A 13010-nucleotide genomic window follows, 5' to 3' on the forward strand; every position below is an offset into this window, starting at 1 on the left:
AGATGTGCATGCAGACAGAAAGCTGTCATGCTAGCAAGCTTGATTTGAAGTCAGGGCGTGTAGCTCCTCCCTTTGCTGGCTGACACTGTGTCTGAAACAAAGCGGTTTACCTGAGCTGCCTGACCAGCAAATAATACAGAATGACTGATAGAGGTGCTTCTTGCTTTTGTTATTCATTGCAGAGACCAAGTTTCCATCGGGGGTAAAAATAAAAGAGATTCTGTGTACATCATGAACGTAAAATGGTGTCATGTTGAGACAGTATTGCTGGTATGCAACAGTGTGTGCCAGAGTGAACTTTAAGTTACTGGCAAGGGGAAAATGTTTATAACAGAGGATTGAAAAAGCACTGAGTTCCAGATCTGTCATAAAGGAATGTAAAATGTAATTAACCTAAAATAACCTTTAAAAAATTCTTGAGTCCAGTAAATTAAATGAGCTGTGGAGATAACTTAATGAGAGATTTTAATTTTGTATCTTAAATAATATCCTATTAAAATCCCCCAATTTTGCTTTGTAATGGAATCCACTGAGACTCGCATGTTCTCACAATGACCTCATGATTGAGTAACATTGTTAATATATTTGGTGCCTGTTGGAGGGGTAAGGTCTGGGTTAATGGCAGCATTTGTTCTTCAGCAGCTTGAATCCACAGAGCCTCAATTGAAGATATGGATGTTTGAACTTCATTATTTTAATGTGGTTATGTGGTACAGCAGCAGTAAAAAGTAGTCAGATGATGAACTCCTGTTGCAGAGTTGCATAATTTGTCCATGAAAATAAATCATTGTGTGAAGCTTGAAATTAAAATTCTCTGCCTTGGATTTTAAATAAAACGTGCAACTTCCAGCCTAAGGTGGGTTCAGCTCAAAAGTAGAGGAATTTGGGTACCTTCAGCAAAGAGCAATGCTGGAGGATTTGTTTGCATGGATCTGGTTGTAGCACACACCAAAGGTTCCACATTGCCTTTTAGAAGAGGCGTCATTACCTATTTGTTACAGATAGTTAACTGTGGGGATGCTTCTGGAAAATTTGCATCTTGGATCTTCCAAATATTGATAATTGAACTAATTTACTTGATGAGCATTGCCAAGGAAAGTGTATGGTGTGTTCAGTGTTGTGTCAAGAATCCAAAGGTTGAAGACAAAGGTCAGATGTTCACGACTGCTCTCATCTCATGTCAGCCTTGGTTGCCAGTATGCAAAGCTGCAAACTGTGCTGTCTGTGGTGTGCGCTAGATCCTGTGTAGGACTCCTGCCTGTTCTGAGGTCCTTTGGTTCTCGTGCTCCTACTGTGTTCTCCTAAAAATTCTTGGTTTTGTTTTTCCCGTTCCTTCTCCTATCTCCAGAGAGCAGGACCAAAACTCCCCACAGTGAAAATCCATTCTCTCCATGCAAGAGTAACTAGAAGAGCTGTGAATTCAAAGTGCTCTGTGCACCAGCTTGCTTCTGCTGTGACCTGCTTAATGCTTTTTCACTCTAACTTCTTTGTGCTGTAACCAACTAATCTGGAAATGTTCAGGTAAAAGCTATAGTGTTGCATCTTGTATCACAGTTTTTGCTTAAAATTTGCATCTAGCTTTTTTTATCCCACTGTAACTGGGTCTCATACAGTGTCTATTTCTGTAGTATATTCCTCACTATAAATGAACAGTGTTCTGAATTGTGAGCTTTTGACCCATAAGCTCTTTGATTCTGCTCAAATGACAGTTTGCAATATAGAATTACATAACTGGTTGTTTTAGGGCAATCTTGTTGTTTTAATTCACTCAAAAAATGTGGCTTTCAAAATCAAGTAAAAATAGTGTTCTGAGTTGAAAACACATTTAACATTTCTTTTAAAAGCAACGTATCTAATTAGAACAAAGTAGGCTAATGAAATGAAGAAGTTTAGCAAAATAAACAATGTTCTTAAAAGAAACAGTTTATATGAGTGTGTATCAATTCAGGTGCATCTGAACAGAGAGGAAAAGTACCATGCCAGCATTGTCAGATTATATTGATTAGGCCTCAGCATCAATCCTGTTTGAACAGGCAGCTGTTTAAAATGATGTACTTTACAATGACATCTTATTTTCTATTCGATGATTTCTCTGCTGACATATTTATTTTCTTGATGCAGTTTACATACTGTGCTGAAGTTGTTGCAGACTGAGAAATATTTGACTTACAGCAGACATAGAACAGGAGGAAAATCAGACCTCATGGCTGATGTGGACATGTAGAAATATCAGGTAGCATCTACAAGCAAAGCATTGGTCATTTAAACACCAGCTTCATTCCGGGAAGACAGTCTAGCAAATGTAATAGAATGTTTCTCTTCTTTTGTGCTAAAGATTATCTGGAAACCAGTTACGTTTAGGTTAGTTTTAAAAAGAAAATGGCAGCAGAACTTTGTGTACGTGAGGCATTGAGAAGATTGAAGGATCTTGTTCCATGTGGGTTACTGTCAGACAGATCTGTGTACCAACTTCCCACATAAAGTGTCAAGAATAGATTAAAACCTATTTAATTGGAAGGGTATTTGGGCATTAAAATCAGCTCCACAGTGAGGTTGTGGATTTCTGTAATCGTTCTGACTGCTGAGTTCCTCTGTCTTGCTTACCTAAAAGTGAAACTGCTCTTGTTCCTGGCTTATTATAAGTTTTAAGTAGTAGTTTTAAGAGAGAGGTATTGTGGTGCCTATCTTCTTCACTTAACCATTGCATTAATGATGCACATCCTTCTATCTGCTATCTGATTTCCTTTTTTGTCCTACTATCAACGAGGCTTGTACCATCAGGCTTTGCTTCTGTTGTATGGAATCCCCATCTGAGAATGGCTGTGGGCAACCTAAAGTAATTCTTTTAGCTTTGTTTTTCTTTGCACATCAGGAAACTTCCCTAGCAGTTCCTGAAGTTTAAAAGTAGGTGATTGCAATTTCACATTCTGGAGTAGTGAAAGGTTGGTTAAACTCCAAACTTAGTTAGCTTTTGTGCTAACTAAAATGGATGAAGTCTATTAAACTCCATTTCATCCAAGCTGCATAATTGAGCTCATCCTTTTTGTTAGAAGCTGCTTTTTTCTGCTGAGTCCCTTGGTCCAAAGTACTGAGAAGTATATAATGTTATCCACCAGCCATAGGTATAATTAATTTTTTTGCTATGTTTTTCAAATAATTACTTTAATCATATAAAATACTTGAATTCTGACATAATTCTGGCTGTCTCGTTTACAGCTAGTTCTTGTGTTCCAGCATTTTGTCTTCAGAAAGAAAAAAATATGAGAAAGCCTAAGCATGTTGGGATTGTGACTGAGTGCTGCTGCATGTTTAGGGAACCCTCTGACCTCAGCTGGATCTAATTAAGTAGCAGTAACCTGGGGTCTGTCTTACACACTAGGGGACCAGGGTAAGTGATGCTGGCTGCAGTGTGCTGAGGGAGCTCAGCCTCTGTAGTATGAAATTAGTGGGAGTTTTCAGTTATTTATATGTAGGTTTTGAGAACTGGCAATATTGCTTTCAGTCTTAGCCATGCTCAGTTCTAGTTCAAAATGTAAGTCAAAAAGTCAGCTTTTAGTAGCAGCTAAATATATGCAGGAAGAGCTTATAAGCAAATTAAAAACAAACGAAAAAAGACCACGCTGAGGTTTCATTCATAAGCAACCTGGTTTAGGACTAAAAAGCATTGTTGGGGAGCAAGGAACCTCAGCAGAGACCTGCATCTCTATAGCCCTCAGGGAACCTGGTTAAGGATCTCCTGTTAGAGGCACTGAGAAACGCTGAGTTCCTCCTTCCCACCTGCAAATGAGAGTTAAGAATGGTTAAAGGCAAAGCGGAGTGGTTACAAACACGATAAAGGAGGCTGACACAGCTTTAAAAACAATTCAGGAGTGAAATGTGAACTACTAATTGTGCTGTGTAACCTATTGTTTAAAGTAATTTCAGTAGATGAGAACTGAAAACTGGCCAAGGCAGTATTGGTATTTAAAAAAAAAAACAAACAAAAAAGGAGATCCAGAAGAGATCTGTGGAATCAGACATGTGGGTGTTCTCTTTGTGCTGTAGTTGCCTGAATCCCAGTTCTTAGCAGTGTAACCACCCGTTTGGTGGTAAACAAAATGTGAATAGAGCAGCCTTAGCAAGTCATTCGAATAACCCTGACAGTGCTGATCTCACAGTTTATATTCTGCTCTTACAGTAAGTTTGTCATCAGTGGTTTTATATTTATTTCTAGGTCATCAATTAAAATGCTGAATAATCTTATATGCATGACTGTTCTCTTGACACAAAATGGTCCTATTCAGTAGTGATTCATCTTCTGACAGCTACTTTTTAAAATCCAATGGAATGACTGGTTCTTAATCAGACAGTTCTGCTGTTTCACAGAGATTTGTTTTAGAAATGGGGTTTGTATCAGTAGAGGCAATATTTTAACACACACAGACACCATCCAAAAGCACCTAAGAACTCTTCTCAGAAATTGCAGTGATTTATTTGGAATCTTATTTTCCATAACAATCTCAACAACTGATGTTATTTCTACTCTCGTACTTTAATTGGAAATGTTGATACAGGATTAAAATAATTATTTTGCCTGGGATTGACATCATGGGTTTTGCTGAAACCTCCTGGATAATCTGCTTTCTCCTTAACTCTTGCTTGGCTGGGCAGGAATGGGCTTTTTTTAGACATTTCCCTTCTGCTTCTTATTGCAGAAGGAGTGTTACAGGCAGTGCTAAGAAGGAAAGTGGGCTGCTAGTGTGGGGAGTTCAGGAGTAAGGCTTCTCCAGGTGGCACAAAACAGAGCAGGCTTCTACAATAGACTGATGCTGATGTCAGAGAGCTTTGTGGTTTATTTAGAACCGTGCTGTTGTTGCATTGTTCCATCTTAGTGTCTGTTCAGTTGTGCTGTTCATTGACTTCAGATGGAAACCTTAAAGGAATGAGGCTTCTTCAACTTCATTGCCTCTTTTGGAAAGTGTCTCCCTCAATTCCATGTGACTGTAAAGATTTGCATTCTGATACGAGATCATTCTGCCAATATAATCTTTTTTTACTTGACAATGTTGGCAACTCCAGAAGATTGCTTTCAATATTAAGCCTTTTGCCTTAGCAGATGATTTTTCAGCATATCACTGTGGCTTGCCATTGGTGATTGCCTGTTTTCTTCTTCTGTGAAGACCTAATGTTTTGGTAGAGTTGAATTCTGTTTTTTAATTTATTTTTTTGCCATCACAGTTTTGTCCTGTATCCTGTCAGACTCAGTATGTTACCAGCTTTCTGAGATGCTGCTTTTGTTGTTGTGTATAAAAAAGACTCCACTTTCACAGGAAGAATTTCCTCTAGGGATGATGCCAAGACTCAGAAGACCAAGCAGTGCTATGGCTTTGTATTTGGTTGTAATCAAACTTTCTCTCACCATCATTTTGTCTCGTTAGAGCTGGAACAGATCTGTGGGTAATATGCACATTTTGGCATTGCTTACAAATTTCCCTGAAGCCAGTGGTGCGCATGGTCATGACTGCAAGAAACATCGAGCAGTGGAAACCAAAACTTAAACAATTGTTCTTTCTTTCCTGCTAACTTCCAAGCCACTGGCCGTTTTTATCCAGGCTCAAGGAGGGGAAGAAATGTCAAAAATAATTGCGATTGCAATTTCATAAGAATTGGAACAGAGTAGGAGCCACCTCCGTGCATTCTCTCTGAGTTTTGAGGTTCTGCTTGTTGTGGTTTGACAGCACTGGCTGATGCAAATGTCACAGAGCGCACGGCCCTCCGGTCAGCTGGGGATGTGCTGGCCCCACTGGGTGCAGGTGAAGTTGGAGAGCTGACCTCGCATCTGAAAGGGCATGGGAGGAAGCAAGATAACAAAAAACAAAATGGAGCCTGCAGGAAACCAGGTGTTCTTAATTCTGCTGCTTGAGAAGCAACTTGTAAAATTCTTTCAGTACTTCAATATAAACATTCTTCTGTCTCTAAAAACGTTGATGTTAGTGGCCTAACTATGGGCGATGTTGGAAGGACAGCTTTGTAAACACTTCTTGTAATGCTTGCCCTCAGTTTGGTAGAGGGAATGCCAGAAAGCTGATGCAGCAAAATGGAAGATCTTCCCACGTGCCTTTTTTTGCAGCATTCTGTGGTTGCCCCACCCTGAGGCTGCACTGAAAGGTTAGTGCAGGGAAGTGACGAGGGGTTTCCCTGGGCTGTAAATCCAGAAAGCAGGGAGGAGAGGAACCCTCAGATTTGGTTGCGAGTATTGAAGCAAAGCACATTTTTGGCATCATCTGCACTTGGTTTCTTTGCTTTCCAGTAGTTAAGACATTTAAAAAAAAAAAAGTATTTTACAAGCTTGAAAGAGAGACTGTTATCTAATTGGCTTTTGGTTAGGAGAATACTGATTTCTAGGTCAATGTAAAACAAATGAGCATTTAAATTGAAGAGGAGCAGCTGTTCCAAAGCCCCTTTCCACAGTGCCTGGTTTTGTTAAGGATAATTATGTCTAATTTTAAATTATGATAGCTTTGAGTATTGAGCTTTGCCTTGTTACATCCACTACTCATTCTCCTTCATCTTTAAGAAACCATCATGGAGCTAGGTTTCTAATTTGATTTATTTTTCTGGCCTCTTGAATTGTGAAGAGAAATAAAGTTTTAAAGGTTCTTTCAATGCTTTTTTGCAACTGTTGCCATGCTTCCATTTTCTTTTTTGAGATCATAAAACAGATACAATATTGTCTAGTGGGAAGATACTGCTGAGAAAAGACATATTTGTGTAAATGTGCAACATTTTTGTTTGTATTTTTAGCTTGAAAATGGAAACCTTAGGTTCTAGTACTGAAAAATTCAAGAAAGCTTTTCAGTTCTTATAAGGAAACATATGCTAAAGATGTCCTGGGGATTACATACTGCTTGTTTCAATTAACACATTGATATTTCCTGTCAGTTCTTGAGTCAAAAGCCGAGATGACAATTCAAATGATAAATGAATATCGTATTTTAACTTCGTACCGGGGAGCTTTGATTTATTTTCTTTTTTTTTTTTTCCCTAAAAAGAAATAGCAAAAGATTTCAACTTTGAAGCTCAGTGTTGTCTGAGTAACTTGGTCACAGGTCTGAACTCTCTAAATGGCACCTATTGTAAATACGTAACCAAGCACATCTGTTCTTATAAAATGGTTGGTGCTGGACATGGCAGTGTTGTAATGACATGGAAACGACTGTGTGCATGAATTGAATTTGTAATAAAACGTAATTATAGTTTGCAGTAACTGTGATAGACATATTTTTCAGTTTAATATGAAATCCCAACATTTCATACTGCTTTTACCTGCTGCTTTTGTGGAAAGAGGTTGCTTTCATATGCCTTGCATTCGATGGGCAATCCATCCATATTTTGTAGCTTTTGTAGAACCAGTTTCTGTGGCTAAATATATGATGGGCTGTCTGGCTTCACAGTGTCTTTTCTATGAGATTCTTGAAACTCCAACTTTTTTATAAACTTTTCAGTGAATATGAATAGTTTGTACTGGTGAAATGGGACAAGAGTTGGTGTTGGGTCCTTGAGCTTTGGTTCTTTCATATTCTGATTAAAGGTATTCATCGCTGATGTTAAAGTCCATGTCTGTAAAGGGCTGTGATAGAATCTAGTAAAGGAGCCCTGATTTTAGCTGTGTCATCGAGACACTTACTGAACAGGAATTCCATTTCCTGACTCTTAAATTTGCAGTGATAACTTCTCCACCAATCGTGAAATGTTTCATTTTGAAATAGGAGATGTATTTGAAATGTAACATCAGAGCAGCTAGTTTCCATTTTGTTCTAATGCCAGTTTGACTCCAGAACGAGAATGTTTACATAGTGAGTATAACTTCTTATGTAAATATTAAAGTTTAGTTGAAGATTCCTTTCCAAAGATGTTAGATTTGGAACATCTTACTTTGGTCTGGAAGCTTGTGTCTCTTCTGCATATACCGTTTATGGTACAGGATGAGAACAGTTGGTCTGTAGCTGAGTGAACCATTTCCTCCACCCTTGTCGACAGCAAATTTACATTTGTATGGCAGATGAGTGGGTGCTGCCTTCCATGGTGGATCGAGTGGGGGATGGGGCAGTTTTGCACAGAAAGCTAAACCTGAGAATCTGAAATCAGAAAATTCACTGCAAAAGCATGATTATGGTGTAAACCTTGAGGATTTTAGGCTTTTTTTTTTCCTTCATTTCTTCTTCCTAGAACCAAGCCTCATAACGGAGTTTATTGTGGTTCAGAATTATTTCCTATTAAGATTCATTGCTAATGCAGGGCTTTGCTCCAAAGGTCTTAGTTTCTCAAATTGCCTCTTGTAAATAGGCAGGAAATCCAGGAGCAATTCAGACAAGCTGTCAGGCGAGTTTCCTTTGGTTGACTGCCTAAGTTTTTTTTTCTTGTTTTTTTTTTTTAAGTTACCTCATCAACCTTCCTTGTTTTGGTAGTCTGTCAGTTTGTCTCAAAGAGATACGTTTATAAATCTCCAGATAAACACAGCTTGATCAAAAGAAATAAATAAAAACCCCAAAATACTTAAATTTCAAATTGACAGTCAAACCTTTGGCTCACTTTGGTTGCACAGACAGACATTGCCAAAGATTTAAGAGAGAGATTCCATTGAAATTGTCAGCTGATAACCTTCTGGAAAGTGATCTTTCTTCACAGCAGGCAGTGTGTTACATGAGGAAATGTTATATCTGTAAGGATTGCCACTGCTTGGTGTCCTGTTGTTTTTAGTTTTTACTGAGGGGAAAAAAAAGAAGAGTTCTGAATCATGAAAAATGTGAATTTTTAATCTGAATGTGCTAGATTTAGGGAATTGTTCTTTCAAAGGTTTCTTGATGATAAAAGTATACAATAAAAAGCATTGTATAGATAACCAAAAAGCTGTGCTTATTGTGATCTGATTTTGCTCTGTGTGTGGCAAGTGATCCATGAATGGATGGATCTTCTTCACTGGATCATCTTGTGTGCTGTTGACTTCTTTCCACCATATCTCCACGTTACAGGGTCCAAGTTGTATTGAGAGGATTTCTGTAGCAAATATTAAATATCACAAGTGGCTTAATGTGTCACATGGGTAAGCTGTAAATTGTCACTGGTCTTAGAATTTGGGAGTTATGAGTTTAAGGTGTGCAGCTATTGAATTTGTTTAAACTAGGAAGTACATAAAGATTTGGTGCACAGTGTAATGATCTGATTCCCAAGAGAGCACTTACTGTTTTTGCTTTTGTAGTAGTTGCAGGTTTCCTTTCTGATACAACGGTACAGACCTCAGAAGATAGCAGGATGCAGTGACCTGAAAGGACTATAGAGTCTCAACAAAACAAATTGCTCTTCATATTTTAGTTCTTAATAAGCTGGGTGAAACATTTTCCGCAAGTATTCAGTGGGTGCTACTAAAATGTGTTGTGTAAGTCTGTAGAAGCTTGGAAGTGCACATGTATATACACACAATAATATAGTAGATACAGATTCCTCTCTTAATTATCTTCCTCCTTTGTACTCTCTTTGGTGATTAGAAAATGTGAGTAATAGGTTAATAGCTTCACAGTTTCTCAGTTGTTTGCTTGTAAGATTCGTTGTACATAAGAACTACTTCATAGCGTCTACCTGTGGTCATTACTTTCCTGTGAAATTGGTGTGCCTTTAGTTGTCTTTCACTGATGCCATTCAAAAACCTTTGGGCTATAGAATAAACTGAAAGAATAGTTTCTTTGATTATACTGCAGTTATCAGATGGAAAACTTTGGTCATCTTCAGACATAGTTATTGGAACTGTTCTAAACTTTCAGATTCTTCTGTAAGATGAAGATCTGCTCAATGCTTATGTGAGTTGTCATAGCTGTCACCCCCATTTCAGAACTATTTTTCAATTTCCCCCTTTTCTGCTACTCCTAGTTCCTTTGTGGGGTTTGTCATTTAGGATGCAGTTCTCATTAGGTACCACTTATACACCTTCCATCTGAATAAGAACGTAGAATCATGGAATGGCTCAGATTGGAGGGCACCTTAAAAATCATCCAGTTCCAACCCCATTTCCATGGACAGGGCTGCCACCCACCAGACCAGGCTGCCCAGGGCCCCATCCAACCTGGCCTTGAATGCCTCCAGGGATGGGGCACCCACAGCTTCTCTGGCCTAGAACAGTTATAGTGGGTTAGCCCATTAACTTGTCTCTGACAGACACCTGCAATCAGCTGCTAAGGCAGAATCCTTTCCCAGAATACTTGCAGCTATTTGTAGCTTTCTACCTTCAGCATATTTTTGAGAGTTCTTGGCAGGTTCTTCAACGAATTTGTCGGAAGGCTTTTAGCCATGCTGCTGTAACTTTTTTTTTTTTTTTTCTTTTTTATGGCAAGAAATGCTACAATGTGGCTATTGTGTGAAGCATTACTTCCTTTTGTTTGTTTGGAAAGGGCTGATAGCTTCATTTAATTCACCTGGTATTGGAAAGTTGATAAGCTGTCCTTCCCTACTCATCAAGCTAACCATTAGAGGAACACATTTACTGGAAGGTCAAGGCTTTTTCCATTTTTTGATGTCTTTGAGTCAAGAATGAATAGCTTTTTTCAGAGAATGCTGCAGCCAAACACTATTTATTTGGGGCTCTGTACAGAAGGTCACTGGAAAAAACCTTATTTTCTGCTTATACAGAAAGTCACATGATGTCCATTTCAGACAGTGGTAGAAAATAATTGTATATTTTTTTGTTTTTTTTTGGCTCTTTTTTTTCTTCATTAGTTGAAAAAGTGCTGAGAATTAAGCCTTTGGCACAGCTCTGCCTTTCCTTCCTGATGCACAACAGGGGAATACAAGTACATCTGTTTTATAGTTTCTCAAAGAATGTAAATTGTCCTACATCGACTTTTTGTTGTCTTTTTTTCAGTTGTGCCCTACTTAAGATTTCAGTGGGAAGTGAAGAGGATCAGCTCTGGAATTGGTTAATGATGTCCAGGTGATCCTGGTACTTAACTGCCTTTGCTCCTCATCTTCTCTCCTCCTTGCAAAATCTTCCCCACATTTCAGTCAGTGCAATAGAGGAAGGAAGCATTGAGTTAAGAACTTGTCAAAGATTATTCACCAGTAACTTTAGAAAGACTGCCTAAAAGAGGGAGGCTAATATATATATATATTTTTTTTCCTTGAGTGAGGTTGAATGCAAGTAGATACTTTAATTCTTAAAGGATTGGAAGATTACGTGAATCCTCTCTTCTGATAAGCAGATATTATATTGGACCCTTCATAAATTGTGCCAGCATCTGGAAACTGTTGGAGAAATTTGTTGTATGACTTCTTATATAATTGATGAAGTTCTATTTTATGTACATGGGTTTCTTTAATATGCTTTAGTAATGCTTTTCTTAGTGAAATCTTTTCTGCAGGTATATTTTCATCTTTGATTGGAAACTCATATGCAGATCTCTTAATATGTTCAAATGATTGCCAAAGGATGGCACCGAATCTCCTCTCCTACCCTCCTTCATGATTGCCTTTGTGGGTTTTCTTCCTCTTGTGGAAGGAATAAGAGGGGAGAGTGGATGACCGTTAATAGTTAAATAGAACAATAGTTCTATTATAATATAATAATAATAGTTGCAAAAAGTAGTCTCCACATTTGAGATTTTTTTGTGGAGGTTTTTGATCTGCCATTTCACTCAGAATTGTTTGCTCTGAGGAAAGGAAGGGGAGAGGAAGTGGAGGAGAAACTATGCCTGCTTCTTCACAGCAGCTCTGATTGGGATCCCTGCTGCAGGAGCTGGGTAAGTGTGGCAGGCAGCCAACTTGAAAGCATTCTCCTCAAGAAAGCCTGAAACTTGGAAGAGAACAGATGATTCTCATGGTATTCTGAGATCCGTGCCAGCCTCAATCAATTATCAGTCACTGGTGAAGACATTCTGAGAATTGGCAGTGCCTGAGTATTAAGATAAATAATCCAGGAAGGATTAGATATTTATGTGCTAATCAGAATGTTTCCAATTTCATTGTACAAATAAGTGGAACCTATTTATATTAGATATAGTTATATCTATATAAAGGAACTATAAATATACACCATTGTGTTATCAGGCTTAGAGTGTTTGATTTAATGGTTGGTTTGGGAAGAAAATACTATGTGAAAGGTATTGTGTAATTGTTCAGATTGCTGGATTTCCCCTCCCACTGTATTTTATTTAGTGCAGGTGGCCTCAGTCAAGAAGGAAAATCAATGATCCAGCTAATCTAATGGCCTACCATAAACACTCATAAAACTTATTACAGACAAACATAAACAGCAAAATGCGTGTAATGTATGTGACTGCGCATGCCAAGATATTTCTGTGGGATTTTATGTGAAAACAGAATCTATTTGATGCTAATTTCTGCAAAGTGCAGTCATAGTCACAGGATTCGTTTTCTGAAGAAGCTTATTTGCTGGCAAAATGCAGGAAGTAGCACTGAAATCCCTCACAAATATTATCACAGTCGAGAAATCCGACCACCTTAGGTTTCAGCTTGCTTTTCTTCTGGGCTTTAGCTGCGTTTTTCTGCTGCTGTTCTTCCTGATGCCGCATTCTCAAGTTCGCACACGGAGCTCTGTGTCTGGCACCACGCTTCCCACTTGGATTTGCAAAAGCAGATCCTGTGCCTTTAAAAGCAAGTGGCTCACCGAGTTGTTTGCAGCACAGCTTTTTATCCCGTACAGTATACTCCATGCAAATGAGCTCCCGCTCAGCCCTGCGTGGCTGCCTGCCCTGCTGGGGAGCTCACAAAGGCTCCGCAGACCTCATTCAGCATTCGCCTGTTTAAAACGGCAGATGGAAGGAGGTATCGGCGAGATGAGGATTTATTAGCTGCTCACAATAAAAGACCACACTGGCTCTGCAGAGGATCAGAGAAAGCCTGGTGAATGGGATTGAGTTGTATCTGCTTTCAGCTGACTTTACAATGATGCGTTTAGCTCATGTGACTTGGTCACTTAGCGTGAAGATCAGCTAAAGATTTCCATGTAAATATCTGCTCCGATA

This window comes from Meleagris gallopavo, chromosome 10 (genome assembly GCF_000146605.3).
Source record: "Meleagris gallopavo isolate NT-WF06-2002-E0010 breed Aviagen turkey brand Nicholas breeding stock chromosome 10, Turkey_5.1, whole genome shotgun sequence".
Lineage (NCBI taxonomy): Eukaryota > Metazoa > Chordata > Aves > Galliformes > Phasianidae > Meleagris > Meleagris gallopavo.